A 16,159-nucleotide genomic window follows, 5' to 3' on the forward strand; every position below is an offset into this window, starting at 1 on the left:
CTACTGCAGTGCAATGAAAATCTACAATAAACTGTGCGTGATGCAAGGACTAAGACGGATAGGTATTCGCACAGATATGGTTTTGATGGGCTTCTTTTTTCACAATACCTAGAGTAAATCCAAAAGTTTAAACAAGTTCCAAATCTGACCCTCAAGACCTTGAACTGCATTTCTCGTAAAAAATAGGAAATAGATATTTGCAATATTTTCTACAAAATCTGTTTGTACATTTTGCATGGTTCTAAGAAATCTTGGTGAGAGCTGAGCAGGTTCAAGTGGTGAGGGATGAATAGAGGGAACATCTCTCCATACATAGATTTACAGGTCCTCTTTAAAAGTTTTTTTCTAGGATCTTATTATTCATAACTAGTGTTGAGCATTCCGATACTGAAATATCGGGTATCGGCCGATATTCACTGTATCGGAATTCCGATACTTAATTCCGATACTTTTATAATATCGAATACCGGAATCGGAAGTTCCCATAATGCCTGCGCTCTGCAGTGTCTGTGAAGGATGACAAGCTGGATGGCAGCGCTCAGCTGCGATCCAGCTTGTCATCAGAATGCCATCCCAGCGTGGGAGAATTCTCCTGATTGTTTAAAAGCCGGCGCGCGGTAAAAAGCCGCCGGCTTTTAAACAATCACGCAGCCCCATACTGCTTCCCCGCAGCCTCCCACCCCGATCCTCCGCTCCCCTCGCCACCTCCCATCCCGATCGTAAGTTAGGACCGGGCGGGGAGCGCAGCACCAAGGAGCGAAGGACCCGGGCGGGGAAGCCGGCAGTGAAAAGACTTCACCGCCGGCTTTCCCGTTCTGTGCTGCGCTTTCCCGCCGGTTATTTCAAATGAACAGCTGAGGTATCAGGTGATGCCGATCAGCTGTTCATTTGAAGTAGCCGCGGTGCCCTCAGAGGGTTCATGTGAGTTCATGCTTGACTGCATGAACTCACATGAACTTTCCCACGGCCGCACAGGTCAGCCTCACCTCCCAGACCCGTCATGATTAGTGTGTGCGGGGTGTGTGTGTGTGCGGGGTGTGTGTGTGTGCGGGTGTGTGTGCGGGGTGTGTGTGTGCGGGGTGTGTGTGTGCGGGGTGTGTGTGTGCGGGGTGTGTGTGTGCGGGGTGTGTGTGCGGGGTGTCTGTGCGATGTGTGCGGGTGTGTGCGGTGTGTGTGCGGGTGTGTGCGTGCAGGCAGACATAGGCCGATGTGACACTACTACTCCCATCGGCCTATGTCTGTCCCCCGTCCACTCGTGCCAGCAGGATCAGCTCGATGGGAGCAGTAGTTCCCATCAGCCTGATCCTGCTATTTAAATTGCCCTACTGTGTCCCCAATAAATTTTAAATACATGTCATTGGTGGCCAGTGGTTACCTAAAAGAAATTAGTTCATACATTACCTGTCCCCGCCGATCGCCACCTAAAATAAAGTAAAAAATAAAAAACTACACCTATACTCACCTAGACACCTAATTCCCCGAAGCCATCGATCTCCTGTAATAAAATATAAAATAATAAACCACAACCTTATCCTTACCCCTCCGTAGTAGTCCACGAGTGTCCCACGAAGATCTCCAGTTCAGAGCAGCCACATAGAATGTGACCGCTCTGAACCGCTGCCGCCGCTAGAATGACGGGGCCGTAAGGGTTCACCGGAGTTCAGGCAGCGCTGCTCCGGTTAGCTCCTTTACGGCACTGCTGTATCGTGAGAAATTCCCACGGTACAGCACTGCCGTAAAGGAGGTCTCCGGAGCTGCGCTGCCTGAATGCACTCCGGTGACCTCAGTCAGTGGCTCCCGCTGCCGGGAGCGGACGTGTTCCCGGCAGCGTGAGCTTACAGCAGCCATGCACAGCTGTCACCATCTCCAGATGTGACAGCTGTGCATGGGAGATCAGCGCAGGAACGTGGACAGGTAACTATTTTTTTTTTAGTAAACTAAGAATTAAATAAAATGGTGTTTTATTTCAAATAAATTATTTTTTTCTGGGTGTAGTGTGTTTTTTCTTTTTAACACTTTGTAGGTTAGTAATGGGGGTGTCATATAGACGGCCATCATTACTAACCTGGGCTTCATGGCAGCTGGCGCTGACATGAACCCCACCACTATTACCCCCTGCCACCGCACCAGGGCAGCGTGGAAGAGCGAGGCTAAGTGCCAGAATTGGCGCATCCTATGGATGCGCCATTTCTGGGGCGGCTGACGGCTGGTGTTTCTAGCCTGGGAGGGGGCCAATATTCATGGCACCCTTCCTGAGCTATTAATATCAGCCCCCAGCTGTCTGCCTAGCCTTTGCTAGCTATTAAAATAGGGGGGGCCCCACGTCATTTTTTTTGGGGGGGTCCCCCATTTTAATAGCTAGTAATAGCTAGTAAAGGCTAGGTATTCAGCTGGGGGCTGATATTAGTAGCCTGGGAAGCTCCGTGGGTTTTACCCCCTTCCCAGGCTTCAAACATCTGCCCCAGCCGTCTGCTTAACCTCCGCTAGAGACTAAAATTATGGGGGATCCCACGCCATTTTTTTTTTAAATAAATCCTTTATTTTAACACTAAATGACATTTGAGGACTTAATAAAGATGCAGTCCCTAAATTATTATTTATTTTTTAATAAATTTTTCCCAAAACTTTTGACGTGGGCTTCGCCATATTTTTGTATGCCAGCCAGGTACAGCATCCAGCTTCTATGAACGCGCCATTTTCCGGGGCGGCCGCGGACTGCAATTTTCAGCGGGAGGGGGGGGGCAGAAAACTTGGGCCTAGCCGGACACAACAATATAGGGAAGCCCTTTTTTTCTTAATTATTCCATGAATTTCATGAAATAATTAAAAAAAAAAATGTGTGGCGCTTCGCCCTATTTTTGTGTCCAGCCAGGTACAACTAGGCAGCTGGGGGCTGGAATCTGCAGCGCAGGGAGACCCAAGCTTTCTGGGCCCCACCCGCTGCAAATTGCAGTCCGCAGCCGCCCCGGAAAATGGCGCGTTCATAGAAGCGCCATCTTCTGGCGCTGTACCCAACTCATCCAGGGCCCTGGTGCGGTGGCTCACTGGGTAATAAAGGGGTTAAGGCCAGCTTGGCATTATCAGCTGGCCCTAAGCCCGAAATTCATGGGGTCACGCCAATATTAGACATGACCGCCATGAATTTCTAGTAAAGTATTTAAAAAAAACACAAACACCCAGAAAAAAGTCCTTTAATTGAAATAAAGACACAATTCTTTATTGTTCTAAATTAAACCATACTTACCGCCACGCCCATTCCAGCTGAAGCCAACGATCTCCTGCAATAAAAGTAAAATAATAAAGCAACCTCATCCTTATCTTTCCATGGTTCCCAGGACAGCTTCAGCTCTGCTACATCGAGATGACAGGTTGGACCGCAGCAGAACGCTGCCATCCAGCCTGTCATCCCGCGGACACTGAGAAGCGCAGGCATGCTTACGCTCCTCAGTGTCTCTCTGTGACGTCATCCAGATGAGCCGAGGTCATGTCCAATGAACTCAGCTCACCTCATGCACGTCACTGACAGCGTGGGAAAATTCTCCTGCACTCAGCGCTTGTTATGTTCTGCTACCAAAGCTAAGGAAAGAGAGGAGATCTGTCCCTACTATAAGACTCAGCTGAATCCCTACGATGTAACAGGGAACCTGATCCTGCGATCAGACCTGCTAAAGTCCTAATCTAGTCTGTACGGAGACCTATAGATTTGGGGAGGGAATCCCTACAAGTACTAAGGACTGGGAGGAATATGGGACACCTCCTAACAGAAATAGCAGCAGAAAGACGAACAAACAAAATAGATAGAACCTAGAGGTCCGTAGACCAAGCAAACTAACAGAGTTAGATACAGAGCACAGGCTAGCTAGAAAGTAGATATACAATGAAGTCCAGCAAAGCCAGAAGGGCGGAGCAGGATTAAATAGGCCAACAAGGTCATGTGACCAGCAAAGGAAAAAAAACCTAACAGCAAGGTTCTAACAGTACCCCCCCTTCTAAGAGGATCCTCCGGATCCCCTAGGACCAGGCTTATCAGGAAATCTCCTGTGAAACGCTCTGATAAGTCTGGACGCGGAAACATCATCTGACCTCACCCAAGAGTTATCCTCGGGTCCGAAACCTTTCCAGGCCACAAGATACTGCAAACTACCTCTATACCGTCTAGAGTCAAGGATGCGAGAAATTTCATATTCCCCGTCCTCCACCACCGGAGGAACAGAGGCAGAGGCGTCACCATCCGACACAACAGCTTTTTTTAACAGAGAGACATGAAAGACCGGATTAATTCTCCAGGAGGTAGGAACCTCCAACCTAACAGCAGATTGGTTGACAACCTGAAGCACCTTAAAGGGCCCTACAAACTTGGGACCCAATTTCTTAGAAGGAATCCTCAACCGCAGATTCCTAGAGGACAACCAAACCATGTCACCAACAGCGAACAAAACCTCCTGTCGTTTCCTATCAAAGTAGTCTTTAGATTTTCTGTTGGCCTCCTGAAGATTACCACGCACATCCGTCCAAACTCTTTCCAAATCACCGGAAAAATTCTCCTCCTCAGGCACGGCAGATCCCAACTTGGAGAACGACCCAAACGACGGATGTCTCCCAGAACAACAAAAAAAAGGCGAACAACCAGCAGAAGAAGATGTATGATTGTTCAGAGCAAATTCGGCAAGTGGCAGAAACTCAGACCACCCCTCTTGATTGTCTGCCACAAAACAACGCAAGAACTGCTCAACATCCTGGTTTTTCCTTTCTGTCTGGCCATTAGATTCAGGATGATATCCGGACGAAAACGACAAATGAATTCCCAACCTGTCACAAAAGGCACGCCAAAAACGAGCCACGAACTGAGGACCCCTATCAGAAACAATGTCAGTAGGAACGCCATGAAGTCTGACAATTTCCTTGACAAAGGCCTTAGCGAGAGTTTTAGCGCAGGGCAGTTTGACGAAGGGAACCAAGTGACACATCTTGCTAAAACGGTCCACGACCACCCAGATGACAGTAAAACCCTCAGAGGGGGGAAGGTCAGTTATAAAGTCCATAGCCAAATGTGTCCAAGGAGCACTGGGGACCTCCAAAGGACAAAGCAACCCCGCAGCAGGAGTATGTGAGGACTTAGATCTAGCACATATAGTACATTGGCGCACCCACTTAATGACTTCCTTCTGCCATCCAGGCCACCAAAAACTGCGACCCACCAGTCTCTTGGTCTCAGAGATTCCGGGATGACCTGCCAACCGAGATTCGTGACACTCAACAAACAAATCTCTCCTAAAGGTCCCAGGCACAAACAACCTCCCATGAGGAGTGTTAGATGGGGCATTCTCCTGAGCTTTAAGAATCTCATCTTCCAAAACGGAGTCTAAAGCAGCTATCACAACACCTTCTTGTAAAATGTTTTCCTCTTTCTCAGCACCGACTATGGGAGAAAAACTGCGAGACAAGGCATCCGCCTTAACATTCTTAGTACCAGGGATGTAAGTAACGGAGAAATTAAACCGCGAGAAAAACAGTGCCCACCTAGCCTGACGGGCATTCAGGCGCTTGGCAGCATCAAGATATATCAGATTTTTATGATCCGTAAGAACCTGAACGGGAAATTCCGCACCTTCCAAGAAGTGGCGCCAGTGTTCAAATGCGAGTTTAATAGCCAATAATTCCCGATTACCAATATCGTAATTCAATTCAGTCTCCGAAAATTTTTTTGAAAAAAATGCACAGGGATGTAATCCATCCCCGTTATCCTGAGACAATACTGCGCCAACCCCCACAGAGGAAGCATCAACCTCAACCAAAAACGGCCTAGTAACATCAGGCTGCATAAGGATGGGAGCAGAGGTGAACCTCTCCTTGAGATACACAAAAGCTTCAATGGCCTCAGAAGACCACTGAACCGCATCAGCACCTTTCCTGGTGAGATCAGTCAGAGGTTTGACAATACTAGAAAAATTTTTTATGAATTTTCTATAGTAATTGGCGAAACCCAAAAACCTCTGTATTGATTTCAAACCAATAGGCCTAGGCCATTCCTGCACAGCCTGAACCTTAACCGGATCCATCTCAAAACCTTTGCTGGAGATAATGTAGCCCAAAAAACTAATTCTCTGTACAGCGAACTCACATTTCTCCAGCTTAGCAAAAAGCGAATTGTCCATTAATAACTGTAATACCTCACGCACGCTCCGCCAATGAGACTCCAGATCTGGCGAATAAATCAAAATGTCATCCAAATACACAACCACATTTTTACCGATCAAAGGTCTAAGGATGTCATTAATCAGATTCTGAAAAAATGCAGGAGCATTAGTAAGACCAAAAGGCATAACCAGATTCTCAAAATGACCCACAGGAGTGTTAAAAGCAGTCTTCCATTCATCACCCTCCTTCATGCGCAACAGATTGTATGCCCCCTTAAGGTCAATTTTAGATAACCACTTGGCCCCCAATAACTGGTTAAACAGATCAGGAATCAATGGCAGTGGGTAAGGATTGCGTACCGTAATTTTGTTAATCTCACGAAAATCCAGACAAGGACGTAAACCGCCGTCCTTTTTTTTTACAAAAAAAAATCCAACCGCCACAGGAGACTTAGAGGGCCTAATGTGACCGGCGGCCAAACTTGTCTGTATGTATTCCTCCAAAGCCTTCCTCTCAGGAATAGTAAGGTTAAATAAACGACTTTTAGGAAGAGTCGCTCCAGGGACAAATTCAATAGAACAATCATAGTCTCTATGGGGAGGCAAAACCTGCGATTCTTTCTCAGAAAAAACTCTCCAAAAATCCTGAATAGGAACAGGCAATTCTCCCCTATCCAAAGCTGCAATACGCCCGTTACAACACTTGTCATAACATTTATGGCTCCAGGATTTAATTTCACTGGTAGACCAATCCAGTACAGGATTGTGAAATTTTAACCAGGGCAAACCCAATATTACTGGAGAAGGCAAGTTATTCAACACTACCAAATCCAATTTCTCATGGTGAACACCATTAATAGTGAGAGGAAATTCACTGACCTTGAGAGTAATATTCTTCAAAGGGGAACCATCCACAGAAACCACAGCAATGGGGGATGATAAAGGTTCAGGTTTTAAATTGAGTTTTTCCACGAATCCCCCATCAATAACATTCAGTGTAGACCCGCAATCAACAAACACCCGAAATTCCATTAATTTTTTCTGAGCAATCGTGGAAGCAGCTAAAAATATACCCTTGGAATTTAAACAGGCAATACGGGCATGACTGACCATTTTTTTTTCTTTCTTCATACGAAGCTCACAGCCTTTAATCAAATGACCAGATTTCCCGCAATAGAAACACAAGCCTTCTGAAAAACGACGGTGTTTTTCTTGAGAGCGAGGTGCCACCGATCCAATCTCCATCGGTTCACCACTGTTAGTACACACATTATCATAACCAGAAACTGACATAGCAGAGGATTTGCTCTCATTAACCCTAGCACGCAGTCTTCTGTCCACCCGTATAGCTAATTGCATAGCCTGTTGCAAATCCTCAGGTGTAGGATAAGCAATTAGCAGGTCTTTAACCTTTTCACTGAGCCCAGCAAGAAATAGACTTTTCAGAGCAGAATCGTTCCACCCTGTTTGAGTGGACCAACGACGAAAATGTGTACAATATTTTTCCATATTACCTGATCCTTGTTTTAAACGTCTCAACTCAGTCTCAGCTGATGCCACACGGTCAGGATCATCATATAATAGTCCTAAAGCAGAAAAAAAACTATCCACTGATCTGAAGCATGTATCACTAGGTTGCAAAGAAAAGGCCCACTCCTGAGGCTCTTTGCGCAAAAGTGACATTATGAACCCTACGCGCTGGGATTCATCCCCAGAGGACTTGGGTCTCAAACGAAAATACAATAAGCAAGCATTTTTAAATGAAAAAAATTCTCGATGTTCACCAAAAAATAAATCCGGCAAACATACCTTAGGCTCCAAGAAATGTGCTCCAGGACAGCTACTCACGTGCTGACGGAGCTCGGCCACTTCCAGAGAGAGTCCCTGCAGGTGTTTAGCCAAATCCTGAACCGACACCATGATGGAACAAAAAAAAATCTTTCCTTAGAGAATTTACAGGCTGGACTTACTGTTATGTTCTGCTACCAAAGCTAAGGAAAGAGAGGAGATCTGTCCCTACTATAAGACTCAGCTGAATCCCTACGATGTAACAGGGAACCTGATCCTGCGATCAGACCTGCTAAAGTCCTAATCTAGTCTGTACGGAGACCTATAGATTTGGGGAGGGAATCCCTACAAGTACTAAGGACTGGGAGGAATATGGGACACCTCCTAACAGAAATAGCAGCAGAAAGACGAACAAACAAAATAGATAGAACCTAGAGGTCCGTAGACCAAGCAAACTAACAGAGTTAGATACAGAGCACAGGCTAGCTAGAAAGTAGATATACAATGAAGTCCAGCAAAGCCAGAAGGGCGGAGCAGGATTAAATAGGCCAACAAGGTCATGTGACCAGCAAAGGAAAAAAAACCTAACAGCAAGGTTCTAACAGTGCTTCAGCGTGAGAATTCTCCCACGCTGTCAGTGACGTGCATGAGGTGCGCCGAGTTCATTGGACATGACCTCACCTCATGCACGTCACTGACAGCGTGGGAAAATTCTCACGCTGAAGCACTGAGTGCAGGAGAATTCTCCCACGCTGTCAGTGACGTACATGAGGTGAGCCGAGTTCATTGTCGGCTCATCTGGATGCCGTCACAGCCAGACACTGAGGAGTGGAAGTATGCCTGCGCTTCTCAGTGTCTGCGGGATGACAGGCTGGATGGCAGCGTTCTGCTACGGTCCAGCCTGTCATCTCGATGTAGCAGAGCTGGAGCCGTCGTGGGAGCCATGGAAAGGTAAGGATGAGGTTGCTTTATTATTTTTCTTTTATTGCAGGAGATCGTTGGCTTCAGCTGGAATGGGCGTGATGGTAAGTATGGTTTAATTTAGAACAATAAAGAATTGTGTGTTTATTTCAATTAAAGGACTTTATTCTGGGTGTTGTGTTTTTTTTAAATACTTTACTAGAAATTCATGGTGGTCATGTCTAATATTGGCGTGACCCCATGAATTTCGGGCTTAGGGCCAGCTGATAATGCCAAGCTGGCCTTAACCCCTTTATTACCCAGTGAGCCACCGCACCAGGGCCCTGGATGAGTTGGGTACAGCGCCAGAAGATGGCGCTTCTATGAACGCGCCATTTTCCGGGGCGGCTGCGGACTGCAATTTGCAGCGGGTGGGGCCCAGAAAGCTTGGGCCTCCCTGCGCTGCAGATTCCAGCCCCCAGCTGCCTAGTTGTACCTGGCTGGACACAAAAATAGGGCGAAGCTCCACGCTTTTTTTTTTTAAATTCATGAAATTCATGGAATAATTAAGAAAAAAAGGGCTTCCCTATATTGTTGTGTCCGGCTAGGTACAAATAGGCAGCTGGTGGTTGGGGGCAGCCCGTTCCTGCCTGCTGTACCTGACTGGACACAAATATAGGGCGAAGCCCCACATCAATTTTTTTAAATTATTTCATGAATTTCCTGAAATGATTTAAAAAAAATTGACGTGGGGCTTTGCACTATATTTGTGTCCAGCCAGGTACAGCAGGCAGGAACGGGCTGCCCCCAACCACCAGCTGCCTATTTGTACCTGGTTGGACACAACAATATAGGGAAGCCCTTTTTTTCTTAATTATTTCATGAATTTCATGAAATAATTTAAAAAAAAAAATACGTGAAGCTTCTCCCTATTTTTGTGTCCAGCCAGGTACAACTAGGCAGCTGGGGGATGGAATCTGCAGCGCAGGGAGGCCCAAGCTTTCTGCCCCCCCCCGCTAAAAATTGCAGTCCGCAGCCACCCCGGAAAATGGCGCGTTCATAGAAGCTGGATGCTGTACCTGGCTGGCATACAAAAATATGGCGAAGCCCACGTCAAAAGTTTTGGGAAAAATTAATTAAAAAATAAATAATAATTTAGGGACTGCATCTTTATTAACTCCTCAAATGTCATTTAGTGTTAAAATAAAGGATTTATTTTAAAAAAAATTGACGTGGGGCTTCGCCCTATATTTGTGTCCAGCCAGGTACAGCAGGCAGGAACAGGCTGCCCCCAACCACCAGCTGCCTATTTGTACCTGGCCGGACACAACAATATAGGGAAGCCCTTTTTTAAAAAAATTATTTCATGAAATAATTAAAAAAAAATTGACGTGGGGCTTCGCACTATATTTGTGTCCAGCCAGGTACAGCAGGCAGGAATGGGCTGCCCCCAACCACCAGCTGCCTATTTGTACCTGGTTGGACACAACAATATAGGGAAGCCCTTTTTTTCTTAATTATTCCATGAATTTCATGAAATAATTTAAAAAAAAAATGCGTGGGGCTTCGCCCTATTTTTGTGCCCAGCCAGATACAACTAGGCAGCTGGGGGCTGGAATCTGCAGCGCAGGGAGACCCAAGCTTTCTGGGCCACCCCCGCTGCAAATTGCAGTCCGCAGCCGCCCCAGAAAATGGCGCGTTCATAGAAGCGCCATCTTCTGGCGCTGTACCCAACTCATCCAGGGCCCTGGTGCGGTGGCTCACTGGGTAATAAAGGGGTTAAGGCCAGCTTGGCATTATCAGCTGGCCCTAAGCCCAAAATTCATGGGGTCACGCCAATATTAGACATGACCACCATGAATTTCTAGTAAAGTATTTAAAAAAACACAACACCCAGAAAAAAGTCCTTTAATTGAAATAAACACACAATTCTTTATTGTTCTAAATTAAACCATACTTACCACCACGCCCATTCCAGCTGAAGCCAACGATCTCCTGCAATAAAAGTAAAATAATAAAGCAACATCATCCTTACCTTTCCATGGCTCCCACGACAGCTTCAGCTCTGCTACATCGAGATGACAGGCTGGACCGCAGCAGAACGCTGCCATCCATCCTGTCATCCCGCAGACACTGAGAAGCGCAGGCATACTTCCACTCCTCAGTGTCTGGCTGTGACGGCATCCAGATGAGCCGAGGTCATGTCCAATGAACTCAGCTCACCTCATGTACGTCACTGACAGCGTGGGAAAATTCTCCTGCACTCAGCACTTCAGCGTGAGAATTTTCCCACGCTGTCAGTGACGTGCATGAGGTGAGCTGAGTTCATTGGACATGACCTCACCTCATGTATGTCACTGACAGCGTGGGAGAATTCTCACGCTGAAGCGCTGAGTGCAGGAGAATTTTCCCACGCTGTCAGTGACGTGCATGAGGTGAGCTGAGTTCATTGGACATGAACTCGACTCATCTGGATGCCGTCACAGAGAGACACTGAGGAGCGCAAGCATGCCTGCGCTTCTCAGTGTCTGCGGGATGACAGGCTGGATGGCAGCTTTCTGCTGCGGTCCAGCCTGTCATCTCGATGTAGCAGAGCTGGAGCTGTCCTGGGAACCATCGAAAGGTAAGGATGAGGTTGCTTTATTATTTTTCTTTTATTGCAGGAGATCGTTGGCTTCAGCTGGAATGGGCGTGATGGTAAGTATGGTTTAATTTAGAACAATAAAGAATTGTGTCTTTATTTCAATTAAAGGACTTTACTCTGGGTGTTTGTGTTTTCTTTTAACTTTGACTATGGGGTTAGTAATGGGGGTGTCTTATAGACGCCTCTCCATTACTAACCTGGGCTTGATGTCAGCTGGCATTATAAGCTGACATCAACCCCAACCCTATTACCCCCTGCCACCGCACCAGGGCAGCGTGGAAGAGCGAGGCTAAGTGCCAGAATTGGCGCATCCTATGGATGCGCCATTTCTGGGGCGGCTGACGGCTGGTGTTTCTAGCCTGGGAGGGGGCCAATATTCATGGCACCCTTCCTGGGCTATTAATATCAGCCCCCAGCTGTCTGCCTAGCCTGTGCTAGCTATTAAATTAGGGGGGACCCCACGTTATTTTTTTGGGGGGGTTCCCCCATTTTAATAGCTAGTAAAGGCTAGGTATTCAGCTGGGGGCTGATATTAGTAGCCTGGGAAGCTCCGTGGGTATTACCCCCTTCTCAGGCTTCAAACATTTGCCCCAGCTGTCTGCTTAACCTCCGCTAGAGCCTAAAATTAAGGGGAACCCCACGCCAATTTTTTTTTAAATAAATCCTTTATTTTAACACTAAATGACAAGTACAGTAATCAACACTGTCACTGTACTTCATATATATGTGACTGACATGTTTCTATCTATCTAATCTATGTGTGATTCTCTATTCCTTCTATTCTAAATTGTCGGGTACAGATGCTGAATTGCCGGCCGGCTTTCTTAAAGAGACGGTGCATGAAAACACTATTATTTTTTTAAATAAATCCTTTACACTAAATGACAAGTACAGTAAGCAACACTGTCACTGTACTTCATATATATGTGACTGACATGTTTCTATCTATCTAATCTATGTGTGAAGCTCTATTCTTTCTGTTATAAATTGTCGGGTACCGCTGCTGAATTGCCGGCCGGCTTTTTTAAAGAGACGGTGCATGAAAACACTAATATTTTTTTTAATAAATCCTTTACACTAAATGACAAGTACAGTAAGCAACACTGTCACTGTACTTCATATATATGTGACTGACATGTTTCTATCTATCTAATCTATGTGTGATTCTCTATTCCTTCTATTCTAAATTGTCGGGTACAGATGCTGAATTGCCGGCCGGCTTTCTTAAAGAGACGGTGCATGAAAACACTATTATTTTTTTAAATAAATCCTTTACACTAAATGACAAGTACAGTAAGCAACACTGTCACTGTACTTCATATATATGTGACTGACATGTTTCTATCTATCTAATCTATGTGTGAAGCTCTATTCTTTCTGTTATAAATTGTCGGGTACCGCTGCTGAATTGCCGGCCGGCTTTTTTAAAGAGACGGTGCATGAAAACACTAATATTTTTTTTAATAAATCCTTTACACTAAATGACAAGTACAGTAAGCAACACTGTCACTGTACTTCATATATATGTGACTGACATGTTTCTATCTATCTAATCTATGTGTGATTCTCTATTCTGTCTGTTATAAATTGTCGGGTACAGATGCTGAATTGCCGGCCGGCTTTTTTAAAGAGACGGTGCACGAAAACACTAATATTTTTTTTAATAAATCCTTTACACTAAATGACAAGTACAGTAAGCAACACTGTCACTGTACTTCATATATATGTGACTGACATGTTTCTATCTACCTAATCTATGTGTGAAGCTCTATTCTTTCTGTTGTAAATTGTCGGGTACCGGTGTATGCCGCTGATGAATTGCCGGCTTTTCATGTCATTCTACATTATTCTTAGTTGTTTTACTTCATGTAGAATTAACCTACAAGGAAAGAAAGGGTTTATTTTCATTCCGATATTTGTGTCCCATTGACTTGCATTGGTTTCCGGTATCGGAATCGGCGATATCCGATACTTTTTGGGTATCGGCCCGATCCAATCCGATACGATATTTCCTGATATCGGAAGGTATCGCTCAACACTATTCATAACCTATCATTGTGATAAGTCATGAGTATTAGATTGGTGCGGGTCAGACTCCCAGCATCCTCACAAATTATCACATGGAAGCAGCTGCAGAAAGCCAGAAGTGGTACTGCTCCATACATCGTGTAGTGACCATCCATGGTGCTGCAAACTCTCATTAACCTGGAGAGAGTAATATTACTATTTATGGCCTCTACACAATGTACGGAGATCAGCCGCTTCTGGTGTGCCACAGTCCCATTAATTTGCTGGTTTGTAAAGATGCTGGGAGTTGGACACCCACCTATATTATATGGATTTTCCATCGTAAAGTCCTAAAGAACCTTTAAAGAGGTGTTCCCATACTGTTACATTTATGGTGTATCCCATAATTGTATAGTGGAAGCAGATCCCATCACTAAGACCCATATCTATTTTAATTACGGGGCTTTATTGTACGCTGGTGTTGGAATTCCTATATAAAATCTGACCACCTCTCCCCTGACAGCAGATAGACGAGGCAGGGTCATATTGGTGGGAACTGCATATACCATACATTTATCCTGTGAATTTGCCATAAGTGTGTAAGATGGGAATAACACTTTAAACACATAACATAACAGATAATAAATTCTATATTTAAAACGATATTTTGTTCCATTATATTGAATGACAATTAGAAAAATGATCTGCTTATGAAATCAAGAAAACTAGATCTTATTATTGGAGTGATTTATTATAAATGCCCCAAATTTATCGAAAGAGTGCGTGCAGCTTGATAACATCTCTTTGAACTTATCTGTTGTTATTACAAAAAATAAAAGAAAAGCGTGGCTATTGTTGGTAGTATCCACACGTCGTAGCTTGCACTGTGTACAGCATTTATCAGCATACCACTGAGCATTTATTATGCATGAGCAGTCCAAGTCCCTACATGTCTTCACTTCACACGTTAAATGAATGCTAAACATGGTTGATTATCACATCCACGTGTAACCTTCATCCTGCCATATGACCCATAAACGTAGAAATATAAAAAGTGTTGTAATGTGTCAAATGCATCAATCCTCATTTCAGGTGCATGACAATAATCATTTTTGGAAATAACATTTTTTTTAATCTTTTGAAGAATTTTATTTTTTTGCATACTGTATCATTTAGAGGTTTTTTTTTCTCTTTAAAATGTTCTTGTGTCAAATAAATCATTTTACAGTTATTTAAAGAGCATCACTGTTATTTAGTAATAGTACTATATGTATGTAACATACTGCCCAACTTTGAAAGATAGGAAAAAGGGACACAAACAACATTACATGCGCTGTGGCAGTTTATATTTTACGCTAAGTCATTTTCCTAACCAATTAGTGTTTCCACTTAACATGATACCGCTTTTCATGGCGCTGCCCCAGTATGATGCCCCAACAGTACATTACCCACCATGCAATATGATTCTTCCACAGTGCCCCCCCCACACATAGTATTGTGCCCATAACACACAGTATGATGCCTCCTTAGTCACCTACGCACTATGATGACCGCAAAGTATATTCCCCTACAGTGTATGATTCCCTTTCTATTCTCCTCATACACACTATGATGCTCCTACAGACCCCACACTACACATAGTATGATGCCCTCAATTTCCCCTCCACGCAGTATTATGGTCCTAGTGCTCCCTCCTCCAGAGTTTGATGCCCCAACAGTCCCTTGCACACAGTATGATGTTGCCATAATTCCCTCATGATGTATGATGCCCCACAGCCCCTCCACACAGTATGATGCCCCCACAGTCCCCCCACACAGTATGATCCCCTTTACAGTCCCCCTCACAGGGTATGATGCTCCCACATATGCATCCTACTTGCCTGAGTGTCCTGCTTCTCAGCTGCTGAGCTGCTCTTTGATACAGGCATGTGACTTCAGTCTCTCAAATGGAACATTGAAGGAGAAACCCATAGGCTCTCTAGTCCATCATTATATTCTTCTGTATCATTGTGCTGAAGACACAAATGCAATTTAAAACGGGGCAAACCCTCAACCTCCCAGGACAGGCTTGCAAATTTGGAACTGTCCTACTGAATCGAGGATGGTTGAGAGGTATGCTGTAGTAGTATTAATAATAATACTAAGTTCCATCAAATTGGTTTGAACTCTTCAGACCCTATGAATGCCCCATCACTTGTTTGAGTCACTGGTGTATTGTAGAGAACTAGGTTGTGTCCAGCCATCTTGTGAGTTCATCTCTTAAGATGGCAATACACATTTTTTGTCTGCCAACAGGTATGCCAAGTATGTAATAATAAGACTTGAAAGGACCTTAAATTTTCATGCACTTGGTATTGCTATATGCATAAGCCACAGTTCCTAAAAACATGTATCTTCTGATGATTTTCAGACCCAATTTGTCACATACTGATTTATTCATTTTATATATCCTTATCCATATGTTTTTTCAGACGTCTTCCCCAACACCATCATGAAAATTTTACAGAGAGCTATATCATTGTTGGCACCATACCGGACTGCTTATTTTTTTAATCCATGCATTATGTAATAAATCCTTTTGACATGCTGTTGGTCAATATATCAAAGTCAGATGCTGATAAGACCTCAATTCTCAGTCTGAGTGCAAGTCCGCAAAGCAAACAAACGGCATTAAAGATCCCAA

The sequence above is a fragment of the Phyllobates terribilis genome, unplaced genomic scaffold, assembly GCF_046119375.1.
Source record: "Phyllobates terribilis strain yellow unplaced genomic scaffold, ASM4611937v1 Scaffold_3__8_contigs__length_932513732, whole genome shotgun sequence".
Taxonomy (NCBI): Eukaryota; Metazoa; Chordata; class Amphibia; order Anura; family Dendrobatidae; genus Phyllobates; species Phyllobates terribilis.